This window comes from Mustela lutreola, chromosome 3, assembly GCF_030435805.1.
Source record: "Mustela lutreola isolate mMusLut2 chromosome 3, mMusLut2.pri, whole genome shotgun sequence".
NCBI lineage: Eukaryota > Metazoa > Chordata > Mammalia > Carnivora > Mustelidae > Mustela > Mustela lutreola.
The window spans coordinates 181532337-181559992 of record NC_081292.1 but is presented as its reverse complement, the minus strand read 5'-3'; the positions used below and the strand labels follow the sequence as shown (position 1 = coordinate 181559992).

The following is a 27656-nucleotide window of genomic DNA, read 5'->3' as shown; positions in this document are numbered from 1 at the left end:
ATGGTAAGGTTTCATTATTATTGCTTAAGCTCCAAAATCTCTTGGTGGATAGTGATTGACTAGTTGAGGGCCTCTGGTTTAGCACCTGGGAAGGGGAGACCCAGGAGAGGGACCAAGAACAGTTGAGGGGTACTGTGGGTCAGGTGTTTTGGAACAGTGCTCTCTGTAGCCCTTGGCATCCATTGAGAGACTGGCTCAGTGGGTCTGACCCTACTTTAGCTAGAACTGCCTGATCTTAACTATTCCATATGTTGCATGTATGTGTAAAGTGTTGATAAAAGTGTCTTTTAGATTGAAAAGTGATTTTGGAAACTGGCTGGTGGATGCTGAGAATGACTGGGATCACCAGGGCTAGCTGGGTGCTGAAGGAGCATAGGTCACTCCCCTCCCACTCCCACCATTGTGAGGTTTTGCTTCCTTTTAGAACCACAAGGGTATGAGCTGTGTGGTCAGTAGGAAGCTGGGAGAATCCTTGAGGCAGGATGCAAAAGGAGCAATGGTTTCACCAGACCCCAGAGCCTTATTTGCAAAGCATCTGCGGTCCCTACCCTCTTGTCCCTGTCAGGCGGTTGATGATGTATCCAAGGACAGGTAACTAGGGACACACAATAAGCTACTCCTAAACACTGAGTGGGTGCTCTAGGCTCTGTCCCACAACACCTCATGGAATTCCTGGTGCTCGGTAGCTTCCATCTGCCCCACCATTCACTCTGCACCCTTCCCTACTCAGCTTGGGGCCCCAGGCAGAAGGCATCTGGGGGCTCTCTGGCCTTCTTGTCTCTTTTGGTTTCAGCCGATGGGAAGAATGGAGACCCGGAGAGGTAAGGAGAGTGAGGTCAGTGCATTTATTCATGCGTCTCCTTTTCTGTCCCGTTGCTATGAGCCGGCTACCCTGATGGTCCGAAGTAATGGGGTACCCTCTTTGCTGAGCTCCCGCTTTCTTTGGGTGGATATCACTAGGTCTGACTGGTGCCCCTTCAGGTCTAGGAAAGGTAACCAAACCCACGTTGTTCGCCTCAGGGCACTGAACCCTCCTCTGTGGTTTTGCTACATCCTCTGTACTCCTTTGTAACCAGTTCCTTTACTAAATGCTCCTTGGATTATCTAGATTTGAATGAACTTTCAATCTGATGGGGTACGCAGCCCAAGAAACCCACCAAGTATGGACCCTTACTACTGCTCTCTTGAAGAGAAGGAAATTGGGAAACAGAAAGGTTAGGATTTGTGTCCAAGGTCACACAGCTAACACACAAGCCTCTGGGATTAAACATCAGGTGATCTGATTCCAGGAGCTGTGTCCCTAAGCAATGCCTTGTAGTGCCTCTCGGAGCAGGGGAGGTGGGCCGGAGAGGGGAGGTAGAAGGGGTGAGGAGTTGGGGCGATGCGGGCGGGAGGGATGAGGGGAATGGTCCAGAGCATGACTGTCATCACAAAGTCTAATGTCCCTTTGATCTGTTGCTTCCTCGTTAGCTCCTCCTGCCTGTCAGCCTGGCCCGGGCCATTAGGGACCTGGCAGACAGCCTGGAAGAGGTGACCTTTGGCGAGGTCCACAGAGGAGTAGACAACCAAGTCTGTTTCTGTGGTTGGACACAACACAACAAAACAACCCAGGACAACCCCTCATTAATTAAAGGAGCAAGAAATTGTCTCCTGGATGTGGCAGGGGCTGACAGCTTTCCCTCGATGATTTCATTCAGTGGTGATGGTTTTGTCCATACCACATGCTGCCGGGAACCACACACAGGGTCTTATTCTGTCTGAGAACATTTTTGTTTTTTTTCCCTTCTGAGTTGCACAGTCTCCGGCTGGGAGTGACAGAAGCCAGCCTGTAACTTCGCTGACCTACTTCCCGGCTGGCTCTCCAGCCAGCAGCCCACGCATCATCCATTTTAACCAGCTTTTCAAGGTCACGACTTTTCAATGCAGAGGCTGGCTTTTTGCTTGACACAAAGCCAGGTACCATCAATTGTCCTGTTTACGAAATTTTCAGTGTTCCCTTTCTTTAGCTGAGTAAAAAGTATGGGTTGGGCTCCTGTTTAGGACAGATAACAAATGCAATTGCTTTGAGCCTAAATTGGCCACTTGGTCTATACTTCAGGTGCTTAAAAAGCAGGTTTTCCACTATTATGGAGCACCTGGGCCGGACCAAATACAAACAGTGAAGGATTTAGGTTGTCCCGGTAGACGGTCATACTCCTTTTTTTTTTGTTGTTGTTGTGACGCAGACAAATGTATGCTCCACATAAACACAATGTCTTATTTTTCACTCTTATGAAAGGACCATATGAAACCAGCTCTTCACAGATAAAAACAACTGCTTTGTGTATCTATTACTGTACCTTTCATCTCCCAAGGCTTTGTGAGAAACTTCCAGCTGGAGCGACATTCTTTTCTGGTTTGATAAAGATAAATTGTATTCAACGAGAGAGAAAGGGGAAACATTTTCTTGATTATTCTCTAAATAAAAAGTCAGGGGAAATGGGATTTTTCTTTCCCCAGTACTCAAAGTAGTTAGTTTCCCTTCAAAGTGACCCCAAATTTTCTGTGCTGCTCAGCATTCTAAAACTGTTTGATCTTAAGAAGCTTGTTATCTATTGGGTCCTGGGAGCTCATTAGAGAATAAAGAGGGCACATAGCTTTCTCTGCTAATATCTGCTAATCATCAACAGCTAGCTTTAGGCAATATGGTACAGTCTTACAATATTGGCTCCGGAGTTGAAATCTTGGCTTTTCCTCTTGCTGATTGTGTCGATTTTGGTAAGTTAAGTTGCCTGTGCCTCAGGTCTCTCATTTTGGGCATTAGAGATAATAATAGCACTGGCATAGAATGTTGCCAGACGTAGATGAAATAGACATGGAAGGTGTTTAAAATCGTGCTTGCCACATAGTTAGCTCTTAATAAATGTTAACAATTATTGGCTACTATGGGAGGGCTGGAAAGGCAGAAAGAAACTGAATTGTCTGTGTGTGTGTGTGTGTGTGTGTGTGTGAGCACCTGCATGTGTGTGTGCATGTGCATGTCTAAGTGTGGAATTGAGCTGCCTGGGGAAGGGAGCCTGCAGAAACAGAGCAAAGGAAGCGGGGAGCGTGGCAGGTTTCTTAAAAGGGCTAAGTGCGATCCAAGAATTTTCAGGTCTTATTCTCTTTCTCTGTTGGCTTTCAACACAAGCAAGAAGGCAAGAAAAGATCAGTTGCCTCTGGAGTTGCTGTCCCTGCTTGGGCAGTGCCATGTAGAGCTCTGAGCTAAGGATTGTTTCTACACTTGGGATTTGCAATGTCCTGAGGCCAGTTGGACGGGGCGGGGGGTTGAGGGGGGATATGTGATAGGACTGACTCCAAATTTTTGGTATCTGCATTGACCTTTTGTTCTCCAAGAGGTCCTTTTTCACCATGCCTGGAATCAGTGACAGTCCAGGGAGCTGCTTGAATGGACCAAGCAGGCTGCAGGTGCCGGTGGTGTCATGGTTTTGGGGTTCAGGATATTTTGACCTTCCCATATTACATTGTGAACAAAAGAATTTTAATAGGATCATACCAGTATCATTTGCTTTTTTGTTGAACATACGTTTTTCTCAAGCAATATCATTAATTTAGTTTAGTTTCTTGCATGGTCTTCTAGCTCACACAGTAAGTACTTTGTGATATTTTTCTGCTTTTAATGAAATGATTTTCATTAGGATCAGAATAAAAAAGAGAAAAAAAGAGGACAAGGAAAAAAAGATTAGGAAAAGGAGAGCGAGTGAAAGGCAAAGAGAGAGGAAGCAGAGAAACAGAGAAATACATACAGGAACACATATATACAAGGACAAAAATATAAAATACAGACTTAGAGAAACTGGGGGATTTGCAGAGGCAGTCACACAAAGAGAGAGGGAGACAGAGAAACACAGAAAGAGAAAGACACCACAAACAGATGAAGACAGAGAGCAAATGTAGAGAAAGTGTCCAGATACGCACACATAAACACACACACTGACAGAGCAAGAGAATGAGAGAAAAGACACCCTCTCCACCCACCGTGACCAAGGAGACTCTAGCTGTTCTGCTATATTGGTTGCCAAATTTTGGATACAGCAGGATTGAAATGCAGTTTGGGTCAAACAATGAAACAATGGGGTTGAACTATTTTCATGATCAAAATGACAGAATCAAAATCAGGTATATAATGTTTTTCATGGTTCTTAATAACCAGAAGTTATGGATTTTAATAAATTCTTTAAATTTTTTTTTTTTTTTTTTTTTTTAGCTTAAGTACGTGCAGAGGAATCCCCTTTCTTAGCTGTAGGACCACTTTTGTGTGACCTTTTAGATATTTTTCCTTGGTGGGGTGGGAGCATCCTGGCTTCAGAACCTCCCCATCCATTGACACACCCCCAGTCCCTTCTGTTTTGCTCTTGAGATTCATGGTGGGCAGATAAGATGTAGCTGTTCCCTTCTGTCTAGGAAGCTGGCCAACCACGCAAGGGCTGGAGGCCTGGGTGGTGGAATTTGGTAGAATAGACCAAAATAAAATGTTGGTGCCTGGGGGAACCAAATACTGTGAGACTCATACCAAACACTGTTTTATATGGCTGTTTCAAGATCTCAAAATCCTTACGGTTTCTTAAATCCCAAGGAAATGGGCTCAAAGACACAAAGAATGTAAACTAGATCTTTGAAATTCCCTTTGGTTTGTCTCTAGAAACTTATTTCTACAGACGTGCCTTCTGATTGACAAAAGCTCACTTTTATATTCACAACTCACCCTGTCAAGGTCTAGTCTAAAATCACCCTCAGAGAATATTGTGCAGCAACTTCTAAAAAGCCCCAAAGCCTCTTGATTTATGCTTCTAATTTATTGTTTTCCTCTGTCAGAGCTTTCCTTTGTACATAACCAGATCCTGATTATGAGTGCCTATCACACACGGCTAAGCCATGATTTTGGAAGGCAGTGTTTGAATTTAGAGCCTGAAGTTCTTCGTTTACTATCAAGTCCCTTGTCCTTTGGAAATTTATATAAAATCCGCCCCCGCACCCCCACCTCCTACTTTCTGCTCCCTTTGGAAGCAGTTAATTAATTTCATGTCTCAAAGATGCTTTGTTTCCTTAAGTAGTTCAGTCTGGCTCATCTTCCACTGGGTATCACTTTTCGCCAGCACTTGACACAAACTCATTTGAAAATAGCTCATTGTGGGCCAGTTGTCTGGGTTTGATGGGACAATTGCTTATGAGGTCAAGGTCTTTATGCGTCACTTAGTCATTCAACAAGTGTTCATGAATCCTCAATGGGGGCCATGCACTGAAAATGTAAAAGGACTGATCTTTTTGAATCCTGGCCCTCACCCCATAAAAGCCCCAGTGACTGAGCTGGTTGGGTCCTCATATGCATTCTAGGGGATTTCATACTGAAAGTAGAAAACAAAGGAGCTGATGAGCAAGCCCAAGACAGCACCTTTGACAGGGAGACGAGAGAGCAGGAGAATACCTGCATCTGTCAAGCCAACAGGGCTATAAAAGGGAGATAGAAGCAAGAGTCGGTAACCAGACAAATAGCAGATTAGAAAGGGATTAGGGTGAGTAGGTTATAGAATGACCGTCATGAGCTCTGTTGGGGTGTTGACAGCTCAGATTTATGGTCCTGAAGGTGTATAGCATGTGGGTGTTTCTGGCTGGATTAAAGGTACAGGATCTGGATGGAATCTGTCCCCCATCCACCATCCCTCAGGCCTTCTATGCAATACGGGCTAGAACAGGTCAGCTCTCATTTCATTCAGTGAAAGAACTCAGGGATACTCTGGGAGATTCACACCACAGGCCCGATTACTTTGGTTTCTCTTCTGGGTCATCTCCTTTGCATGGTTGTTGATATTGGAGCTGGAAAAGGTGTCTGTGATAAGCCGGTATTTCTTTAATTACCATCTCTGGCTTGGCTTGGGCGGGAGGCCAGGGAAGGGAGGTGTAGGGGAAAGCACAGGTACAGGCAGGTTGGGAGAGCAGGGAGTGGTGGTAGATAAGGTGAATGTACACAGATGGCATAGCGTGTGGCAAAAGTCAACATGGTTGTTTTGTGACTTAATGGTGAGCCTAGGAAATGCCTGTGAGTTTGGGGGAGGGGCCGATGGCACAGACTGAGATATAGAGAATGAGTGGACTGATGGAAGCAGCAAAGGTCCAGGGCAGGAGAAATTTATAATTTTGGTGAATGCACCTACCATTATTGGAATTACACTGGGCCTTAGGAAGGTAGCAGCTCCATTATAAAATCGAAAATTATAATTTTTCAAGACGTGTTCGGGACCGAGAGTGAGGGAACTTATCTGTATATAAGGGGTGTTATAAAGGGGGTGTAATATTAGGGAAAATTGCACTGGACTCAACATTGTGCCTGGGCCTCAGAGCGCTGTCTGCTTTCACTCTCTGCATGCCCCTGCCCACCACCCCCACCTCCCGCACTGCTACTTGTCAGCCCTGTTATATCAGCCCTCTCCTAAGGAACATGGGGCCAGATGTTTGGGTAGAGCTGGGTCTGTTGGGAGAAGAGACCCACCTGTACTCAGTTTAGTAGGGGATGTCCAGAATGTCTCAAGCCATGACAGATGTGATTGAGAATAGGCAACCTCTGCCTTTCGCCCTATATAACCTTAGTTGATTTTACCTGTGGCTGGATGGAGGCACCATTTTCTGGGCAGAGAAGTCTGTGTGGAGTAGGAGATTTTGTGGTTGCCCTGTAGGATGGGCAATCTGCTTAGCAGTTTGCATGTAAAGCATTACAATTTATTTCATCTCATTTGAAAGTCCAGATGTAGGAAAGTTGACATTCTGACATAGGCCTACACTGGGCACAGAGGCTATGGCTATAGGTGACAGATGAGGGATGAGAGCCTTTACAAGTAGAATGTGGCAGAAATGACGTGCTGGGCCTAAGCTTTAAAAAGGCAAAATAGTTACCTCTTGGTACTTTGGGGAGTCCTGGGTTGCTGTGCAAGGAGGAGAGGGGAGGCAGAGAAGCTAGGACTGAGATCTTTGCATGGCTCAGCTGAGTTTAGCTCTCTGGGCAATGTGCCAGTGTGCCAGACAACTGGTTGAAGCAGTGACTGTGTAGTTGCAACAGAGGCCAGATAGCCTGCAAATTCAAAAATGTTTACTCTCAGATCCTTGATGGACAATGTTTAGTTGGCTTAAATCTGGTCTCTTATACTAACCTACAAAAAGGTGAAAGATAAGCAGACTTATCTCCTTTAGAAGAGTACATAGAAGCTGGTGTGCAGAAGTCAGTGGTGTATGGGAAATGACTTGTCTCCATATGAAAATAGTTTCTAACATTCCCTGAGCTGTAATAGTGGGGTGCTTTCTCGACAATGGCTTCTTAATACTGCAGAGTGCAGTTGAGTAAGTCTGTGCCGGGCTATGCCACTTTTCAGCAAGAATTCACTCTCCTTTTCTCACCTCTGTGGGAGGAGCACATGTCCCTACCCTCTGTGACGTCCTTGGTTGTGAAGTTTGCTTTGGTCGATAGAAGATGCATTGATGTGACATGGTCAGAGGTTTTAGATTCACTTGTGTGCTTTGGCTTAATTTCTCGAGTCTGTGCTGTCTGCCGTGAGAAAAATGTGCTTTAGGTTGCTAGAGCTGATTTTGCCTGGGTCTCAGAATGAGAGACGCATCAAGCAGAACTAAACCTGACCTTCAGTTTTGACGGTAAACTGGACCAAATCCAGCTGAGTCCAACAGAGCACAACAAACATCACAGACCCATGAAAAGTAAACACTTCTTTTGTTCTTTTTTCTTTTACTCTGTGACCTACATTAGCAGCCCTGCTTGTCAGTCACCAAAATTTTTTGTGTTGCTTGTTACATGGCATCTTTGCAGCTATGACTAATACAGAGCCCAAGAAGGATAGAAAGAAAGGGAATTGTCTTTACCTTGAGGTGCTGCTAGTGAGACAATACCTTTGTGAAAATTAGTGAAAGGTGGCTCTCTCTCAAGGCATTTTATTTTCCACCTATCAGAAAATTGCCATATGATGATTATGCTGTAACAAGACACTTGATTGCTAACATTCTCGCGATAATGGGCGAGAAACAGGCATCGTCATATCCGATAAATGAAACTATGGGGTCCATGATGTGGTCACCCAATCAGATGGGTCTTCTGTGGGCAACGTACAGTACACACAACCTAAAGTGATGATTCTAGACTGCAAGAGAACTCAGTGAACTGGGTCCTCCTGAATTAACTCTTGTGGTGTTAGAAGCAGAGAGATAGAAGGATGGTTATCATTCAAGACATTAGCTTGCTGCGTAATAGTATTTCTCATTGACTGAAGTTTTAACTTATTTTGCATTTGCTTTTGCATCCCTTCATGGGTAAATTCGAATCTCCCTCCTTGTAGATGGTGGCAAAGGTGGACCAGGGCAAAAGGGTGTACTCAGGAAGGAAGGAAAGCCCATAAAAAATGTTAACATTTTACCACGATTACACAGGCCAGTCCTTCCACCAGGGCAATGCAAGAGGGTAGGTCCTGTAGCCTTGCCACCAGTCAGGACAGGCTATGGTGCGTTTCATGCTTGGTTTATGCAACGGAGCTCCCCGTGGGATGAGGAAGAGTGAGCTTAGACTTTTTCCATTCCCGTCCTGCTATCTCATCCCTTACAGGTTCTTGTGAGCGCTTCTGTCACAAACCAGTTTGATGAGCGTCACCGAGCGTCACCATCCCAGGCCGTGCTTTCAGTCCTTTGTCCTCTTTCTCTCCTTTGTTCCCCTCGAGGGCCAGGAGGGACGGGTTGACCCCAGTTCACTGGTGAGTCAGGACTGAATGGGGTGTGATTGGATTCGCTTTACCAAGTGATTTATCTAAATTAGTTCAGGCTAAGGTGTGTGACTTTCCCAACTGCTTCTGTTACCTAACTTAAATCCGTGCATCCCGAAGTCCCGGAGGCACCCTGTAGACGGCGATGGAAAAACATCGAGGTTGTATGGTTAAAAAAAAAAAAAAGACGTGCTTCGAATTCTGGTCCCTCAATTTTTTAGTGACCCGAGTTTCAGTTTTCTCATTTAAAGGATGGTGAATCTAATTTCTGCTGCAAAGGGCGGGTGCGAAGGTTAGGGGCGATAATGGGCGAGAAACAGCTAGAAAGTGCGCTATGTGGTTGGCATTTGCTGTTGGTATTTTCTCCATGCTCTCTAGGCCAAAGGAAAGAAACACAAGTTAAAAAAACATGTCTCTTTGGTGTCTTCTCATCTGTCTCCTGTTCACTTGTTTTTGCTCTCTCCTTTCTGGCTGCTGTCTCATGAGTGTCCAGGGATACGTAAAGTCGTCGAAGCGAGCTCATGATTGTGGCGTGGGTGCTCTTGTCTGAATCTCTTACAAGATGATAAACTCCCTGAAGCCAAAGGCCTGTGCATCTGAAACACACTGTATGATGCACAGGGCCCAGCCAGCACCAAGCATCTTCCATAAGCAAGCAGGGATGCTCACCGAAGTCCTCGCAAGGCTTAAGTCGTTCACCTCTGTTCCTCTCATCGCTTAGGCATCTTATCATCTCACATCATCATGGGAAGAGCTATTTTGAGAGAGAGAAAGGCCATTGCACATAACTCTTATTACAGTATATTATAATTATTCTATTGTGTTATTAGTTAGTGTTGTTAATCTCTTACTGTGCCTAATTTGTAAATCAAACTTTAGCATAGGGAGGTGGGTATAGGCAATAACACAGGGTATACAGGGTTTGGTACTATCTGTAGTTTTGGGCATCTGCTGGGGTCTTGGATGGAATATGTTCCCCCCATACCATGCTTTGTCAGAGGAGGATTATCTGCCTCTGGACCTAAGAGGGGGACTGTACAGTAATGTTCGGACACATAGCTCCTGCCACAAGCTAGGACAGGCCATGGTACAGTTTATGCTGGATTTATGCTCCAGAGCTCCCCAAGGGACTAGGGCAGAGTGAGGTTAGATTATTCCATTCCCTTACTGCTACTCCTTGCAGGTTCTTGTGAGCACTTCTATAAGTGCTATAAAAACAAGTGCTATAAAAAACAAGTTTTCCAAGAATCTCCATCACAAGCTCTGCTTCTAGAGAACCCAACCTAAGATAAAATAAGATTTCAGCTCAGGAATGTGGGAAAGGTATTCCCTTGAAATGAAACCAAAATAAAAATATAAGCAAATAATCGAAGAAAAGTGGAAATTAGTGAAAAGGGGGAAAAATGAGTTTGATAAACTGAACCAAGGACTTGAACTTTTGAGGATTTCTACAATAGACCTCTTAATTGATCTAGACTTTTCTGACCCATTGGATGAATCACAGCTCTCTCCATTATTTTTATTTTTTGTTTATTTATTTATAATATTTAATTTATTTATTTGTCAGAGAGAGAGAGAGAGAGAGACAGAGAGAGCAAGGGAGAATAGCAGGCAGAGGCAGAAGCAGTCTCCCTGTTGTGTAGGGAGCCTGAAACAGGGAGCCTGATGTGGGACTCGATCCCAGGACACTGGGATCATGACCTGAGCTGAAGGCAGATGCTTAACCGACTGAGCCACCCAGGCGTCCCTCTTCATTAGTTTTAAAAGTCATTGTGCTTTATATGAAAAATGAATAATTTGGAACTCCAAATAGTTGATATATGCTCAAAAAAGGGTCTTGTCCCCACACCAGAAGTTGTAAAGGTATTATTGTGTGTGTGTGTATATATGTACTGTTAGAATAAAATTTAAAAAATAACATTGTGCAGTAAATGAAAGTATAACTATAACACAGTATGAAAATGCTTTATCTGGTCATTCAGGGAACATTTATTTTTTGTTCACCGTGTCTGAATTTTATGGCTATGAGTAGAAATGATGACATTGTCAAGGATTTGACTTGGAAAGCAAATGCTTCCTAGCCCTCCTCTTCAAGCTTCTGGGTCAGTGAGGGCCAGCCTGGAAAAATGTTAAATGAAGTATAAAGGGCATGCCAGTACTGCTTTGACACTGCATCTAAACTCTAAAAAGTTGCTGTTTTAAAATTTGGTGTTACTTGAAACTAACTTATCTTATCGATTGAATTTCTAAGCAGTAAGTGTTATGTAAATTTGAATTTATAAGATGCAGTGTTAACAATATTATGCTTGTGTCTGTTTTGTATGTATGCTGGGGGTCCTGGCAAGATCTAGTTTAAGGGAACATTAAATGTACTGAGACATTTACTCTGGAGAAGAGGTCAGCGCAGTTTTTCTGCAAAGGGCCAGATATTAAATATTTTTGGTTTTGTAGGCTGTGTGGTCTCTGCTGGAATTACTCAGCTAGGCTGTTGGAACATGAAAGCAGCCACAAAAGTATGTAAAGGATCAGGAATGGCGGTTTTCCAATAAAACTTTATTTATAAAAGCAGGTGGTGGACAGGATTTGGCTCCTGGGCTGTAGGTTGCCAAACCCTGGTGTGGAGAGAGGATGGGCTTTGTAATCCATAGACCTGGTGGGTAGATCACTTATTCTTTCTTAGGTTCAGTGTTCTCATCTGAAAAGAGGGCTAGTCAAATCTACCTCACAGGGGGTTGAGAATTTTATATAAGAGAGTATATAAAAACTCCTAGCAACGCCATAGTTTTCTTTCTTGATATTCTTTCCCAAATAGCCAAAGCTGCAAATCATTGCTCCCTTTTTAATGGCTCTGGTCAGAACAGTTGAATTTCTCTGATTAAGCTACTTGAACTAGTACTTGTTATGATTCCGTACTTAAAAAAAAAAAAAAAAAAAAAGAAAAGAGAACTAACACTTAACACTCCCAGGGGAGTTTGCTACCAGTTTAACTGGCCCTCTGGGGAGAAGATTCTGGAACCAGGTCCTTTCTCCATTCTCCCATAATATCCATCTTTTGGAGTGAGTTATTTCTTCACCTTTGATCAGTACCTGCGCACCCTACTCCAATTAGTTTTCCCAAACATGGACTCAGATTTGTTTTGTGCCTGGTAGGGTCCAACAGTACTCTCCCACTCTTGTCTATAGAGAAGGAAGTTTTACAACCCAAGGACTAAGTGGACATAATTTTGGTCCTCAATTTGAATTGATACAAGTAGAGTTTTGGAGGTAGACAATCCTGGGATTAAATTCTGACTCCTGCCCTAATAAGTGATGTGATCCTGGGTAATATAAATAACTTCCGTGAAGCTTCATTTCTTTATATAATAGAAGAGACAGTAATACCTACCTAACAGGTTTGTTGAAGTGAACTATATACAATGTATAAACAAAGCTTAGACTTGGGGCTGGCACACGGAGACCCTGTGTTTCTATCAGTGCCTATCCCCCAAAGTTAGATCTGTGCCTGAGACAAAAATATGGCTGAATAAATAAATGATAATCATTATCATTGTTACTGCTTCTATCATGACATGTATGTAACTGGGATATTAATTTCTATTATCAGCACCATTTACTGTTGTTTTTGATCTCCTTTTTATGTTATCACCATCACTAGAAACAAATTGAACATAATTAAAAAAACACATTGCTATTTTGTACCCAGTTAGAAATGTCAGGAGTTCTAGACTATTTGGAGCTCTGGGACTTGGGAGTCACAAAGCCCTGGGTTTAAATGCCTCCCCCTTTTGCTAGCCAGCAGTGGTGGACTCTTAGACTCTGAGTGAAATGAGGTTGGTAAAAATGAATTTCCAGGGCAGGTGTGAGGATTAAGTCCACAGTAGTGGCTTAATACTTCTAAATAAATAAATAAGTAAAAAAGCAAATAGCAGCTTTGTAAAAATGAGCAGTCATTCCCCTTCTCATTGTCTTTGAGGCAAAACACAGAAAATTGGCTAGGCCTATGATTGGTACTCCCCAAAACTCTCCCTCATCTTCCAAACTGTGTCTGCTTCAGGTCATTGGATCATCAGAATGTTGCTCCCATCGTTCATACACACCAAGTGTGAAGGGCTGTTGGCGACTTGAAATGTGGTCACTCTAGCGTGGGAAACTAGGGTAAGTGGGTGGTGGTCCTGACTATAACATACTTAGGCCATTATTATAGACTTAGGTGGCTACAGGGGCCAGGCAGGAACTTTAAACTAGAGATGGGTGCTCACTTCCCATTTCTTGAAACAGGTCACCCTCTGAGAGCATCTTTTATTTCTCTGCTTTTGATACAGAAATGGACACAGAGAAGTATTTCTCCACTAAAGCAGCTTTCAGATGTGATCCATGCACCCTTGGCAGTGCCTGAGATTTTTTCCAGGCGAGTCATGAGGTCAACACTATTTTCATAAAATACAAGGCATTACTTGCTTTTCTTTACTGTACTGATATTTGCTCTGATGGTGCAAAAGTAATGGTGACTCCATGTGAATCAAGGCATGGCACCAAATGATTCTACCAGTTATTGTACTCTTCACAGCCATACAAGCACTTTAAAAAAAAAAACAAACTATTTTCACTTAAAAATGCCCATGATGAAACATTAATTCTATGAACCCATCAATAATTTTATTAAATTAAAATTATTATTTTATCAATGATTGATTTTATGAATTATGAATTATTATTCTAATTAAATTTCAACTATTATTGAGTAATATAAAATTATTAATTTTATCAGAACTTTACTCTTGGTGAGTACACATCTTTTTAATATTTTGTGAGACAAGACTGGAAGTACACATCAAGCCCTTCTGCACAATGAAGTATATTGGGTGTCCTAAGGGAAAGCACTTGAGCAATTGTTTTTTGAGTTGCAATTTGAACAGCCACTTTTTTTTTTTCATGGAACCTCATTTTTTTTTTTTTCAAACTACATTTATTCAAACTTGGGTATATGGCAGACATTTTCTCAAAAACAAATGAAGTTAGCCTGTCACTTCAGGGAAAACCTGTCAGAATTTGTTGTTGGTGATAAAGTTGGAGCTTTCAAGCTATATTATAATTTAGGAAAACTCGTATCCACCATTGTGAGTTTGACAGCATCCCAATGTTTTAAATATTTTTTTCTGATGAGGTCACAGTGAAAACAATAATGATTTTCTTTTTTTAAAATATTATCCAATGAAATGTGTTAAGATTTAGAAGATCTACATAACTTAGTGAATCAATATTTTCTAAATGACCAATGCTTGATGTTACAAAATCCTATATAGATAGAAGTTACATTCAAAGTGTAAGATAGACCAGTGGCTTTTAATGTAATAGAGTTGGAGTTCCTTGATATGGTTTCAGGTTCTATATTGCAACTACCCTTAAAGAAGTTACCACTTGCTGAGTTGTAGTGTAGTATCAAAGAAGAACATCTGAAACTGTATGAAAAGGCTGTGAAAATACTTCTCCATTTTCCAACTACTTATGCAACTATGTGGGGCTGAATTTTCTTCGTTTGCTTTAATCAAAACAAAATATCGCAGTAGATTAAATGCGTAACAGATAGGAGAATCCAGCTGATTCTATTAAGCCAGACATTAGAGAGATTTTCAAAAATATAAAACAATGCCATTTTTTCATAATCTTTTTGTTTTGAAAAAATCGTAGTTTTTCATAAAAATATGTTATTGATGTTAAATGAAATGTCTTTATATTTTAACATTTTATTTTAATTTTCAATATAATACATATTTATAGCTATAATACACAGAAACAGAAACTCTTTGAGTGCTTATTGATTTTTAAGAGTGTGAAAGTGTTCTAAGACCAAATTCTCAAAGACCACTACTCCACTAAATGAAGTACAAGAGCTGAAGAATGTTGATAAGTGGTAGCTAGAGCTTGGCTTTGCTGAGGGAGTGGTATAGGCTGGGTGCCCACAGAGTGCCTGCTCTAAGAGGGGCAGCTGTCCCCAGTGCCTGCTGATTGTTGCTATGGGGACATGCAGGCCCAGAGTTGCCAGATGTTCTTGTTTTTAGAGAAAATCTAGAATTCCAGACTTTATGTGAAATCTCTCCATTTTAATACTGGCAGCACATTCAAGGAATTTGTATTATTTTATTTTATTTTGATTGAGAGAGTGCGTGTGAGTGGGGGTAGGGGTTAGGGTGGGGAGGCAGAGAGAGAGAGAGAATCTTAAGCATCTCTGCTGAGTGGGAAGCCCAACACAGGGCTCAATCTCATGATCCTGATATCATGACCCTGAGATCGTGACCTGAGCCGAAATCAAGAGTTGGATGCTTAACCAGTTGAGCTGCCCAGGTGCCCCCCATTCAAGAGATTTATTTTTTAAGATTTTATTTATTTATTTGACAGACAGAGAGATCACAAGTAGGCAGAGAGGCTGGCAGAGAAAGGGGGGAAGCAGGCTCCCCGTTGAGCAGAGAACCCGACGCGGGGTTCAATCCCAGGACCCTGAGATCATGACCTGAGCCGAAGGCAGAGGCTTAACTTCCTGAGCCACCCAGGCGCCCCCATTCAAGAGATTTTTAACACCCTATGTGGACTGAAGGAAATGTAAACTAGGAACATGGTGTTTTCCATGGGACATTCAGAGCAGCCTCTGACCCAGGCTTGTAGGTTTGTAAAGCTCTGTACTGGAGGGAAGCAATATATGACTATGATGACAGTATGTTAAAGATTTAATAGTGGTAAGACTTTAAAGAATTATTATTTTTTTATCTTTCTGCAGTCTGGTTCCCAGCATTGCAATTGTCATGTTCCTTACCAAATAAAACTTTTTAATAATTTCCATCTTGGAATAAAAGCCAACACTCTTACAAGGATCTGATGGAGTCCAGCCTTACACAGCCTCTCCACGTTTACCTCCTACCATTCTTCCTCTGGCAACCCTGTTGTCATCTCTTTGCGGCTCAAGTACTTCACAAATGGCCCCCAACTGAAGGCCTTTGGCTTTGCCATTCTTTCTACCTAGAGTGATCTTCTTTAACATTTTACCATAGTTTACCATAGAATTATTGAGGATTTCAGAATTCTGTGTAGATGTTAAAGAATTCTTTTAAAAATCACAAAAACACAGATTGCTAGAAACTCACTGGACAATTGTGTTGTACATGGCAGACATTGTGCTCAATCCATTGGGAGGCATGGATGAAGAAGTGAGGGCTTTTCCTTTCTTTCTCTCAGTTTCTTTTCGGCAAATGAATGCTGTTTGTCTCTACCCCTCACTGTAAAGAAAACCGACTCCAGATAGCATAATGGCCCTTTGTTTTTTTATAGTGTAGTTGCATTTTTCTCTTCTCAACAGTTTCCCTCATTATAAATTGGCAAAAAGGAAAAAAAAAAAAAAAAAAAAGAAACGATGTGATGCTGGATTCCTTAAAGTTCAGCAGCTTGTAGCTCCATTTGTAACAAAAGTGAAAAAAAAATTAAAAAAAAGAAACCCTCAAATGCAGTAGAATTGGGAAATTTGTCAGGATTGTCTGAATAAAAATGCTTTTAATTTAATGTAACAGACTAATTTCAAGAGCAAACCAATTCACATAAAATGTGCTTTTATGCCACTAAATCAAATGATTCTGGATTTGTAAAGAGTGCGAAATTATAAGTATTATATCTGTGTAAATTTTCTTCAATATTTTTGATTTTATGTTTACTTAAAATAAATGAAAAAGCTCTTTCACAATCCAATGATCAATTTTTAGCCTTGACATAATCCATCCTTTTCATTTGTGTTTCGAGACAACAAAATCCATTTTTTTTTGAGTTGGGGGGTATATTGGAAAGAAGTGGGGTGGAGTCAACTATTCGTGGGTTTAAATTTTCCCTCTATCATTCATCCTAGTTATGTGATGAGATTTTGAGCACATTTGGAAGCTCTGTGAAACTCATTTTGTCCTTTGCCACATGGCAATTATAAGGCTGGCTGAGAGCTAAGGGAGTTCTTGGTAATTGGCACATTGCCTAGCAGATGGGATCAACAACCAGACAGAGTAAAAGCTGACCTTCCTTGGGTTTATCACCACGTGCTAGGTGTTGATCTAAACATTTTATATGAATCAGCTCAATTAATACAATGGCTTCCTGCAAGAGGTGTTATCCTTGTTCCTGGAGGTTGAGAAATTCACCCACTAATCAACGCCTAGGAATGGAGGATCCTGGATTTGGACCCTGGCAGTAGCAGCTTCACAGATTCTTTCTCCCTTTTTTCTGCCCCTCTGTTTCAGTCAGTCCTCCTGTGAGGCTCCTGGGTCTCAAAATGCACATGAGTCACAAAAAAAGAATGGTGAGAAAGAGGTGGAGTATGTCTATGATGGGTCTGCCAGGAGCACCGTAGGTTAGTTGATGCAGAGAACTGAACCCACGTATGAGAGACTCAAGTGACATTATGATGATCAAACTGAGTTTAATATATTTTCCCGAAGTCAATTTTCAGGGACTCACTTTAAGAAAAGGGTACAAAATCTGCTCAGTTATTTAATCTACTGAAGTTATTTAGAGTGAAGGAAGAAATCATCTATGTTTAAAAAGCCGATAAATATCCCAAGCACTACAAAATCCAGAAAAAAAGAATATATGTTTTCATAGGACAATAATTTTATCATGTCATTTTTCATAATGAGGATATAAAGATAATCTGGTTTGTTGGCATTTAAAGAAATTATACATACTTTAGAAAACTTCTTTGGACTTCATAGTTTGTTCTGGGTAATGCCATTTACCTTCAGGTTGGCTGTCAGATTTGAGAAAACCACTAGCAAGTTTCATTTGTAATTGAGCTGTTACAGATGATGTACTGAGTTTGTGGTACTGCTTTGGGTTTTCCTCAATAGCTCCAGGAATTTTGATAAATTTATTTCACATGTTTCCCATCAAAAAGAAAAAAAAATCAATAGTGCATTTATAATTGCCCATGCTGTATTATTGAGTATATTTCCTCAAGAAGAAGGAACTTCTGTTCTTATTAGGCATTAATGAGAACCAAATCTCCTACTTACAATTTTAAATCTCTGATGATTGGAAGAATTTTCCACAGACCAGCTTCTGGTTCCACACATTTCAAATTAGGTCTCTCCTCCACTACCCACACACTTCCACGCTGGATGCCATAGGACTTGTGCATGTCTTGATATGATATTTGGCACTGGTCGTCGTGCTAGGTGAGTTGGTACCTTTAGCAGTAGTCTTCTGAAAAGCTGTTCCTACCCTGGGACAGCTAACAATCGCTTCATTGTGCCCCAGAAGTGACTGTGAGCCACCAGAATATGAAAGACACCCACTGAGCTCATACAAAATGCATCCCGACTCAACTTTCCCACAGCCAGGGCTCTAAAATGCCTGTGGTCACTCCGAAACACCTGGCTCAAGGAGAGAGCCTAATGGAGAATAAATTAGAAATATAGGTATAGTGTCTTAACTCATTGAAGTTAAAATATCTTACTTTTGCAAATTTTGCAAATTCGGTTGACCATACAAACCATTGCTAGGAATCCTCAGCTGAGCTTTGTGGTAAACTCACCAGGTAACTGGAGAAAGACCATAGCACTGACTGGTAGAAAGCAGCTTGAAATGCCTTAGATTAATACTAACTAATCACCCAAGTTGATAGGTTAAAAAAAAAAGGTAATAATTTTCACACAATTTAGTAATTGATCCTGATGTTATGGTGTCATGATTACAGGCATTGGATATGGCTATAAACTGGACCTTTTAAAGACCATTTAAAAAAATAATAGAAGGGTGCCTGGGTGGTGCAGTAGGTTAAGCATCTGACTCCTGGTTTTGGCTCAGGTCATGATCTCAGGGTCATGAGATGGAGCCCCGCGTAGGGCTCCACACTCAGCGTGAGGTCTGCTTGAGATCTTCTCTTCCTCTCCCTCTTCCCCTCCTGCTTGTGCTCTCTCTCCTTCTCTCTCTAAATTAAATAAATAAATCTTTATAAAAGGCTAATAGAAGATACATTATAGGAATTGTGATGGATGAAAAGCAAAACAAAACAAAACCCCACAACCCCCAAACTCATCTTGTGTTATGAGACTGGGTACTCATATATTGGGGTGAAATTTCCAGTGAGAAACTGGACAGTCTAATTTCTTACACAGCTTGGATGAAAGCGAAAATGGTGTGCTCTGGAAAACGGTGTCACACAAAGACACTGCTGTGTCAACTGTGTAGGTTTAATCCAATTGTTTTCAAGATGTGTAAAAATGGAAAAAAAAACCCTGTGTTCATGTGTTATGTTGTATAAGTCTTGAAGGATATGCATAACTAAATTAATTCATTAATGGTAACTAGATCTGATGATTTCAACTGTGTTCCTGTATCACAGTAGCCGTAAATTCTCAGTGGGACATACAGCAGGAGGATATTTATCACTCCTGTGTTTATGGCTGCCTGGGGTTGAGCTGAGCTAGCCTGAGCTCTCTGGGCTGAGCTCTGGGCTACAGGCTTTCTTCGATTTGGTGCCCAGAGCTTTCATTCTGTGACCAGCAGGCTCCCCAGGGAACGTGCTTCCATGGCAGTGGCAGAAGCATAGGAAGACAGACCCAACCATACAGGCACATCTCTAGTCTCTGCTTGTAGCACATCTACTAACATGCTATTGGCCAACACGAGTCATGGGGTTCAGCCCAAAGCTGAAGAGCAGAAATGAATGCTCCATTCACCTTGGGGTGACAGCAGATGTCATGGCCATGCCCTGCATCAATGGGCAGGGATGTATCCCCTTCACACTGAAGTAAAGGAGAGGAAGGGAATAGGTACTGTGTTCATTTCCTGTGGCTGCTTGTAACAAATTAAGACAAACTTGATGGCTGAAAACAAAGAAATTTATACTCTCACAGTTCCGGAGGCCAGAAGTTCAACATCAGTATTGCTGATATGTGCTGGCAAGTCTGTGCTCTCTGCAGATGTTCTAGAAGAGAACCCATTCCTTTCCTCTTCCAGCTCCAGCGACTGCTGGCATTCCTTGGTTTGTGGCCATATTACTCCAGTTTTCAAGACCAGCGTCTTCAGATCTCTCTCTGCTCTGTCATCATGTCGCCTTCTCCTTTGCATGTGTGTCAGATCTCCCTCTGTCTCTCTCTCATTAGAACACTTGTGAGGGCATTAAAGGCAATAATAATTAGATAATCTGATAATCCAGATAAACCACCCTCCTGTCAAAATCCTTCACTTCATCACATCTGCAAAATCTTTACCATATAAAATTCTATTGGCAGTTTTTAGGAATTAGGACCTGAAATCTTGGGTGGTCACTATTCTGCCTGCTACAACCACAATTCCTACAAAGGTATATATTTGGGTTGACTAAGAATTAACAAAATATCTTTTCTTGGGAAATACTGGATTGCTATATATTTGGAGTGACTTTACATTTAGGGATTAATTGGTTAGGTGAGACCAAAGGATTGGGGATTAGGGCTAACACTTTCATTTAGGTGGTCAAATCTAAAGTCCACAGATTTTAGAATTGGGCTGCTAGAAAAAAATACCACAGACAGGGTGGCTTAAACAGAAGTTAATTTCTCATGCTTTTGGAGGCTGGGAAGTCCAAGATGCTGGTTGATTCAGTGCCTGGTAAGAACACTTTTCCTGGTTGCAGATGGCCGCCTTCTTGCTGGGTCTTCACTTGGGACAAAGAGAGAGAACTCTGGTCTCTTCGTGTTCTTTTAAGGGCACTTATCTCATCATGGGGCTCTTTCCTCATGACATTATCTAAACCTAAGTACCTGCCAAAGGACCCACCTCCAAATACTACTACATTGGAGGTTAGGGCTTCAACATATGAATTTTGGGGAGGGAGGAAATATGTCGTCTATAATACCTGAACAGCCTCACTAACTGCATGCCCCAGCCCCAGCTGCCTTTGAGTTTCCTTTGAACTTTGATATTCCCTTTCTGTTAAGATATACAAAAAGGAACTATGAGAGATTGATTTTAGGATGATCACTTGGGGCTATTAGGTGTAGACAAAGAGGCAGTGTATCTCATTGGTGTTCAGGCCAGAATACTGCTAGGGCATCTCTGCCTGTGGGGAGGAAGCTGAGTAATACACCAGGAATGATAAACAGATCGTGGCTTGCTAAGGAGACCCTGTAACTACAGAATCCAGATACCACATCTCTTTGATGATGTCTAAATGAAGAAGGCACCGAATTGTCCCCAGAGATGAGAGGCTCTTGAGGATGATTTCATGAAGACTTTTGGAGGTCTGCTATGGAGAAAAGGAAACTGTGAAACCTGGAGTTTTCAAGCATGTGGCACCTGAAGGAGGTGCTGGATAAGAAGGTGAACCTGTGTTTTTATTAAATATAATTTTAGGGGTAGAATGAATAGGGTAAGTAAAGTCCAGTTGCTTAACTTTATAAATGAAATAACTGGAATCACAGTTGATTAAGCTTTGTCAAGGTCCTATAATTAGCAGCAGAGCAGGGATTACAACCCAGCTCTTCTGAGGCCAGGCTCAGTGGTATTCCCACTACAATGACTCAATTGTAATGACTTCTGGCTTATAAGGATTTCTTTCTCTGGGGTTTTGGAATACATGGGATTTTCCCTCTGGGCCATGATCATGTAGTGTTGTCCTTCCTCCCTGATGGTGGAGGTTGGTGGGGTGTGGCAGGGAGTGGTGGGGATTCCTTTTCCCATGAATATGAAATCTGAAACCATGATGCAGGGAGAATGGCAGCTGGGCAGTTGATGGAGCTGAGTTATCCTGTGGTCATGCTCTAGAAAAAAGGCAGCATGCAAGAGTAGCATGGAGTCTTGGCTTTACCATTCATTAGTTCTGTGACTTTGCACAGGCTGGTTAACTTCCCTTTCCCTAGGTTCTTCACCTTTAAAATGGAGAGATATACCTACTTCATGATTGTTTTGAGGGCTAAGTGAGAATACATGTTTAAAATATGTAGAGCAGTGCTAAATGCAAGTAAATACTCAATATATATCAGTTATTTATCTCCTGCCGAGGGTCAGGAGATGCTCTGGCTCCTTTGCTATCTGAATTCATCCAATGTTTCTTTTCATTCTAGGTGGTAACCTGGGATCCTTTCAATAGCTGTCTTTTCTTCCCTCCTTTACTTAAGCAGTCAGCTTCCGTTTCTTGAAACAAAAATAACTTAAAAAATATTGATGTTCATGCCTATCAGCTTCTACATTATTAGGGAAATGACATGTAATGTGATGGCTCTTGCCCGGACGTGTGTGTGCATGCGTGTGTGTGTGTGTGTGTGTGTGTGTGTGTATCCTGGTAGCATAAAATGAGAGCACACATTCTGTTTGACAAAAAATTAAAAATCAATATTTGAGGGAAGCAGTACCAAAAAGTAATGTGTACTGATGGTCCTTTACATCTGTGAATGGAAGTTGAGCCAGTTAGATCTATATAAAGAAGGGATAGACAAATTGATCCAGACCATGATGTGTAGTGAAATGGATCATCATTAATATATTCAAGAGCCAGTTATCAATGCTTAAATTACCAAAATATTGACTTAAGGAACTTTATCTGCCAATACTAGTAGAGAAAATTGCTGCATCCCACCATATTTATTGTCTTACATAACTCTTAATATATGTGATATGCAACTATAAATAAAGATCAGCTATTACATTTAGGAGAGAAAGATAATTTTGATAGCCTATATTCCATAACATTAGAGGGAGTGATTCCTAATATTATGCACCGAACACACTTTTGTTTAACAACTTGCTGTCTTTGTGCGTTACATAAATTAGATATATAGCAGCAGGTTCAATTAACTCTACAGAATAAAAATAGCAATTTCTAAAAGCAACTTCAGGACATTTCTGTGTAATTCTGTGAGATGCCTCCGTGTGCCATTCAATGAATGTAATAAAGATGCTGGTAAAAATAGCATTTGCGTTGAATTTGGAGTGGAAAATAGAATCAGTGGGAATATTAATAAATACTAAATCTCCAAATGAATCTCCAAGTCTATTAAGAGTTTTAATGCTGCATTTGAAGCTCATAACTCCAGGCAATTTCCTGTCTAACTTAGCTTTGGCAAATGTTTATTTTGAGAAATGCTCAGTCATCTGTTCTACAAGCTCATTCTTTTTACACCTGAAACTTTCCATAAGAAAGTTGTCGGTTTAAAAATCGACTCCACTTTTAGGAAGGGTTGAACCTACCTGCTTTAAAGTTGAAGATATACACACAGAAATATTGGCTATTTGGACTAGAAGGAGTCTGAGAGCATATCATACCTAGTTTTTTATTTGTAGATCATAAATGGAGGCCTACAATGGTGAGGTACTGGTGCGAGGTCACACAGGAATTTGGCAGAGCCAAGATCCTGCCCAGTCCTAGTCCAAGGCTTTCTACTACATCCATGTTAGCTCCCACTTTACACCTGAAGAGGCCAGACCTTGGAGATGTTATATGACTCATTAGGAAGTTTACATGACGTACTTACTAAGATGATTAATGGCTGATGGTGACTGATAGGCTTCTTGATGCTTATCTAGTGGTTTTGATCTAAGTCTCTAAGGATAGGATCCCATGGGCCCTAAAACATGTCCTGTGATCCAAAGATTACTCCTGGGGTGCCTGGGTGGCTCAGTGGGTTAAAGCCTCTGACTTCGGCTCAGGTCATGATCTCAGGGTCCTGGGATCGAGCCCCACATTGGGCTCTCTGCTCAGCAAGGAGCCTGCTTCCTCCTCTCTCTCTCCTGCCTCTCTGCCTACTTGTGATCTCTCTGTCTGTCAAATAAATAAATAAAATCTTAAAAAAAAAAATAAAGATTACTCCTCCTGTGTCCACCCAGGTATTCAAAGTTTTATCATAGTGAGAAAGAAACTCCTTTCTTTCATCATTAAACATTAGGCTGAAAAGGAGAGTATTCTTGGGTGCCTGGGTGGCTCAGTGGGTTAAGCTGCTGCCTTCAGCTCAGGTCATGATCTCAGGGTCCTGGGATCGAGTCCCGCATCGGGCTCTCTGCTCAGCAGGGAGCCTGCTTCCTCCTCTCTCTCTCTGCCTGCCTCTCTGCCTACTTGTGATCTCCCTCTGTCAAATAAATAAATAAAATCTTTAAAAAAAAAAAAAAAAGGAGAGTATTCTTGAGAAAGGTATTAGCTCAGATTTGTGCTCAGAGTATACTGGATTTGTCCAGACATCATCAGTCAGTGGGTATAAATAAGATTCCAGTAGCATTAAGATCCATTTTTGTTTGTTTGTTTGTTTGTTTGTTTGGCTTATGGCCCCCACTGACCTCCAGTGGACAAAGTTCTAGTTAGGATACTTGGTATGAAAGTGAAGTGACCCTATGTGGGGATACCCATGGACTCATGGCCTTGCTGCTTGTGTCAGAGGCTTGGAAGGAGAAAGACTGGAAGATCAGGGACAATGAGGTCTTGATGGATCTAAGGCAATGGGTGTGTGTTTTGTATTGCATGTACATGATCACAAGAGGATAGCTATCAAAAAAGAGACCCAAAACAACAAAGTAGTAGAATGACTCAGGCAGGTGACATCAAACGATCTCTGTCATGGGCCACCTCAGTGCTGGTATAGCAGATGAAAGAAGAATAATTGTGGTGTCAGAATCAGGGTGATGTAGCCATAGCATGGGCTCCCCCTCACTAAAGCTGATGTAACTACTTCCACTGCCCAACGTGCAACTGGCTAGAAGCAGAGACCAAAGCTGAGCCCTTAATATGGCAACATCTATTGAGGAGAACCAACTAGCCACCTGGTGGCAATTTGAATACATTGGATAATTACCTTGAAAGAAACAACCATTCATCTTAACTGGAACTGACACTTATTCTAGTTATGAGTTTGTCTTTCCTGCTTTCAAGCCCTTAGTAAGTACATCTATCTGATAACTTACAGAATGTTTAATCTACTGACATAGACCCTATATAGCATTGCCGTGGACCAAGGGAGTCATTTTATAGCAGAAGTAGATATAGCAGTGGGCACATGGCCATGTGATAATTGGCTTTATCATTTATCACACTACCCAGAAGCCACAGGAGTGATAGAGTGATGAAAAGGTTTATTAAAGAGGCCTTTTAGATGTCAGCTTGAAGATGATATACTATAGGGATGGGGCACCACCCTCCATTTAAGATACATATCGTAAATCAATGACCACTCTATGGTCTTCCTTAATAGGTAGAATACATGGGTTTGGAAACTGGGGAGGTAAAAGTAGGAGTGACTCACTTGGGGAATTACTACTTTTCTTTTCCACAACTTGGGGTTCTGTGAGTCTAAAGATCCTGGTTCCCAGAGGAAAAATACTTCCACAGTGTGGCACAGTAAATGTTCCTTTGAACTGTGACTGCCTGCCACCTGGTCACTTTGGGTTTCTTATACCAAGAGACCAGCAATCAAGGAAAGAGTTGCATACTTTTAAGAGTTATTGACCCTCATATTGGGAAAGACATAAGGCTACTAATACACAAAGACAACAGGGAAGAAAATGTTGGACTCCTAGGTGATCCACTGGATCACTGGGATACCTGACCCAGTTTTAATGGAAAATATGTAAGTGCAACAGCCATTGCCCGAGATTGACATGGGAACCAGGAGCTCAGAGTCCTCAGGGATGAAGATCTGTGTCATCCTACCAGATATGCCATTTAGGCCAGCAGAGGTTCTAGCTAAGTGTGAAGGCAGCCTAGAATAAACGTAGTGGAATAGGAGAGTGATGATCGTCAGATTCAGCCTTGAGATCAATTGTAGCAGCAAGAATTAGTCTTTCTACAAGCCTTTGTTTCTTCTGGAAATAAGATCAACCAGAATAGTAGAAAAACTGTTCTTTTGATGGAGTGGACTTACTATAAACAACATGTGCATAAGGGGTGGGATATAGTGAATACTGTTGTTTTCCATCCAGATCTATCTTCAGAACTAATGCAACCATCCCTAGCTCCTGGAAATCTTGGCTTTTAATGGCTCACAACTTGGTCCTTCAAAGAATTGCTCTCAGTCACAGAGAACTGCCTCACAGGAGCTGTGTATACCCTCCTAGAGAACAATGTAAGGCCCATAACAGAATGCTAAAACGACTAAAAGGCCTGGCCTCTTCTCTCAATTTGGGCAACTCTTACAGGCCATCCCAGCTTTAGAACTTCCCACAGGGTTGCTGTAGTCTTTGTTGCAACTGCATTGTGGGTCAATTTTTCCCTCTGCCCAGTCCTGCTTTCTTTACCTTCCTATATCCTGAGTGGACTCCCCAGTAAATCTTCAGCAGGCAACTTTTCATCTTAAAGTCTGTTTCCAAGGTTCCCAATTTAAGACACTCAAACCAATTCTTTGATTCTTGTACATGTAGCAAAGGCCTAAAACCTTGATTGGATGGAATGTATCTGTCCTCCTGGGAAAAGAGTATAAAAATATTTTAACCATTTTGCTCTGAGCTATTTGCATCTGGAACACAGGCCTCTGTTGGGGGTTTAAATTCTCCAGTAATCATTATTATATGCCTAAGGGAAAATGTGTTGGTTTCAGAATAGGGGAGGCAGAGCTGAGGGATATAGAAAGAACTTGGACTTCTTGGAAAGGGAAGTATAGTTTGTAATACGGGGGCTATGGTGTAAGGAATTCGGAGTAAAGGAGAGGGAGAGAGAAGAAGAGGGATTCTGTATCAAAGATATCCTGGATTGACTTTATTTTAGGTTTTATTTTTAAATACAAATTTTATTTTTAATAAAAATTTTTAATAATAAATTTTAATAAAATTACTTTTATTTTATTTTAACCCTATATATTCAGGTAGCTGAATATTTGTTGAAGAAATACATCTGGGGACAAGGACCCTTTCTTGAATCTCATAAATCACACATGCCTTTTCCTATGAAATGTAAGGTATGGCTGCTCCACTTTCTGCCAGCTCTGGTGGGAGGGGAACCTTTCTCACCTCATTCACCAGACTCTCCTGACTGCGGTCAAGCTGGATAAACAAAGGCTGCTGGGGTGGGAAGCACGGGGGAGTATTCAGGACAACTTTATTAAGCTTACTTGTAAGCTCTTGGTAGAGGAAGCCTTGGTGGGTGAGGAGGGGACTTGGTGTTGGCTCTACTTCCTGGTGGGCTATGGGTGGCCAGATGCCATGGCCCGGGGCTGGAACTGCAGCTGGGCACTCTCATGTGCTTCATTTCAACCCTTCTGGGTGGTACTCTGCCCCAGAGGCCATGGGGACTGATCCAGCTTGTGCAAAAATGGGTTCCCTGCAAAAGTCTGTAGATGGATTGCCAGGCAGAGCAATGTGGTCGGCAGCAGGCTCTTCCAGCTGCAGCTTGCGGGTTGAGGGGCGGGGTGGAAGGAGGTCTGCTGGGTAGGCAGGGGGTTGTCATTTTTAGACCATGACTAATAAGAAATCTGGATTTTCTCAGTTGTAAAAACTCTTCCCACTCTTCCCTTTCCCTCTCCATAAGGTAATTGCAAATGTCTAGAGCTCTGGAGTTATTTTATGTTCTCTTTTGATGGCCTAAAATGAATTAGAAGCTGGAAAACATTGTACATGGGAAACACTATATGTGTATTGTGTATTACATCTTAGGCTAAATGTTATTTGAGAACAAATGGTTTAAGGGAGTTTGAGCACACAAAAGAGGTTGGCAGTCATTTTAAGTCCAACATTTGGCCCAAATTAGCAATTTTCAAATATTCATGTTTATATTTGAATACAAAGATTTCTTATTTCAAACCAATTGCTGCTGATCAGTAGCATAACTTCAAATTTGTTACAGCTTACAGGAATGAGGAAGGGGGCAGAGTAAAATGGAAATTTTGAACTTGAAGTTAGAAGATCTCTATTCTCAGTTCTTCCATTTGCTAGCTGTATGACCCT

At 41.6% G+C, this 27656-nt stretch overlaps 1 long non-coding RNA gene across 1 annotated transcript in view; it reads left to right on the top strand.

Moving 5' to 3' along the window:
• Positions 1 to 26659, top strand: part of LOC131828185 (uncharacterized) — a 39032-nt gene extending 12373 nt beyond the window's left edge. Inside the window, exon 3 of the long non-coding RNA XR_009352275.1 lies at positions 26579 to 26659. This is a non-coding gene — a long non-coding RNA (uncharacterized LOC131828185). The remainder of the gene's footprint in view (positions 1 to 26578) is intronic.
• The last annotated feature ends 997 nt before the right edge of the window (positions 26660 to 27656 follow it).